Source organism: Pimephales promelas, chromosome 13, assembly GCF_988280905.1.
Source record: "Pimephales promelas chromosome 13, fPimPro1.hap1.1, whole genome shotgun sequence".
NCBI lineage: Eukaryota > Metazoa > Chordata > Actinopteri > Cypriniformes > Leuciscidae > Pimephales > Pimephales promelas.
Genome location: NC_142781.1, coordinates 6,506,489 through 6,508,988, shown reverse-complemented (window position 1 = coordinate 6,508,988; position 2,500 = coordinate 6,506,489). Strand labels below are relative to the sequence as shown.

Sequence of the window (2,500 nt, the reverse complement as noted above, 5' to 3'; positions counted from 1 at the left end):
CATTGTCACATTTACTTTTTTTTCTAAAGTTTTAACAAGGCTTAAAGCAGGCGCATGCCATCAAACGTAGTCGGCAGGATTCGAACCTGCGCGGTGAGACCCCAATGGATTTCTAGTCCATCGCCTTAACCACTCGGCCACGACTACAACCTGGCTGTAGCAAGCCTTATCTTTTTACTTGGTGCCTTGCAGCGTCGCTGCCCAGGTGCCTTGCAAGAACTCAACAGCAAAACGTAGCACTCGACAAAAAAAAGAGGCTCTAACGCCCGAACCGGGACTTGAACCCTGGACCCTCAGATTAAAAATCTGATGCTCTACCGAATGAGCTATCCGGGCTCTTGCTTGAGAAAGTGTGAGTGTTGCGTGGGAACGCTCATAAAAATTAATCGTATAGGCTGAAATGAAAAAAAAAGAGCCTTGATCGCCCGACCAGGGACTTGAAACAAGGACGCACCGGGTAACAACAAAAAAAGTGGTCTGAAGGACGGGGTGGGCAGAGGTGGTAACTTGGAGCTCAATTTCAAAGCCACCCAGAAAAAGTTGCCGTGACCCGGATTCGAAGCGGGGTTGCTGCGGCCACAACGCAGAGTACTAACCACTATACGATCACGGCAAGCTACCGGTCTCCTTGACGTGTGGCTCAGTAGAAAAAGCTTGCAGACAAAACTATTCCTTGCCAACATAACTCTTTTCAAGGGTAATATTGTCACATTTACTTTTTTTTCTAAAGTTTTAACCCTCTGAGACCTAAGGGTATTTTTACAATAAATTTTCCGTCTGGTGTCATTTACTAAAAAAGCTTGTAAAATATCAACCCTTTGGTGCACAGACAATTGACACACCTCTTTTTTTTCAGGACAAATTGAACTTTCAGCATATTTGTGTTACATTGATGTCACCTGAATGTAAAATAAGTTATGGGACCATAAAGACAAATGAAAAAATAAATCGGAAATGGAATCACTCAATTATTTATTGAAATCACACACAAATAAATAAAAGCTAAGCAATTTTCCTCTGGAAAATAGTTTGTTCATGTCTTTGGAGTCCTGGAGCACAGGAATAAACATTATAACTTGTACAGAACAAAAAATATTGACATTTTTCCAAAAGAAGTCCAGGCGTTTGGGGCCTCATGAAATTCACTGGTGCCAAGCCTCAAAACAGTTCCTATCAGCAATCACACAGAGGGCCACATCACAGGTTTTGCATTTCTATTTTATTTATTCTTTTATTTATTATGTTCTTTTTATTCTTTTATAATACATTTATACTACTATAATACTTTTTTACAGTAAATAAATAAATGGCACTTCAGCTGGGTCTATCCTGGTAATCTAGTTTCTCATCTGTCAAAAAGCTCTGTTCTCCTGAAAATCCTTCATCCTGCAATGCACCAAAATAGACCAGCGCTTTATTTACGTCCATTTCGCTGTGTTTCTCTGTGAATCGCGCGTCTCCGTGAGTCTCTCTATCTCTCTACACTATATCAGCGCTTGGTTCATGCGTAATGACGCACACCAATGTTTACAACGGATCAGCCTGTAATTGGTCAAAAACCATCACGTGAAAACATCACGTGATATCCAGGATGTCCGCTAGCATCAAGCTAGCGGCAAAAATGACCGAATATTTATGAATTATGGGCTTCAAGATTATCAAAGTTTGACATAAAGCGTTTGGATTTATTGCTGAAAACCTCTGAAAGGAAGCACAAGTTCCAGGCTGGATAGAAAACCTTCTGTAAAGGCTAGAAAGACCCGAAAGACACCCCCGTGATGGCTAGCTCGTTAGCTTTCTGCTGGAAAAAACGGTAAGAAAATCGATAAATCTGTCATCGAGTTATGTAAACATTTATCGGAGGTGACGTGTGGCATCGTCGACGACGCCGTCGGGCTCAGGGGGTTAACAAGGCAAACGTAGCTAACGTTAATCGTATAGGCTGAAATGAAAAAAAAAGAGCCTTGATCGCCCGACCAGGGACTTGAAACAAGGACGCACCGGGTAACAACAAAAAAAGTGGTCTGAAGGACGGGGTGGGCAGAGGTGGTAACTTGGAGCTCAATTTCAAAGCCACCCAGAAAAAGTTGCCGTGACCCGGATTCGAACCGGGGTTGCTGCGGCCACAACGCAGAGTACTAACCACTATACGATCGCGGCGAGCTACCGGTCTCCTTGACGTGTGGCTCAGTAGAAAAAGCTTGCAGACAAAACTATTCCTTGCCAACATAACTCTTTTCAAGGGTAATATTGTCACATTTACTTTTTTTTCTAAAGTTTTAACAAGGCCTCCAGAAGGTTACAGCCTACAGCAGGCGCATGCCGTCAAACGTAGTAGGCAGTCTTTTTACTTGGTGTCTTGCAGCGTCGCTGCCCATTGTCACATTTACTTCTTTTTCTAAAGTTTTAACAAGGCCTCCAGCCTAAAGCAGGCGCATGCCGTCAAACGTAGTCAGCAGTCTTTTTACTTGGTGCCTTGCAGCGTCGCTGCCCATTGTCA

General features: G+C 43.0%; 1 non-coding gene across 1 annotated transcript; it reads right to left on the bottom strand.

The window, feature by feature from the left end:
- Positions 1-263: 263 nt before the first annotated feature.
- trnak-uuu (transfer RNA lysine (anticodon UUU)) lies at positions 264-336 on the bottom strand. The gene has a single exon. It is a non-coding gene; the product is annotated as a tRNA-Lys (tRNA).
- Between the last annotated feature and the right edge of the window lie 2,164 nt (positions 337-2,500).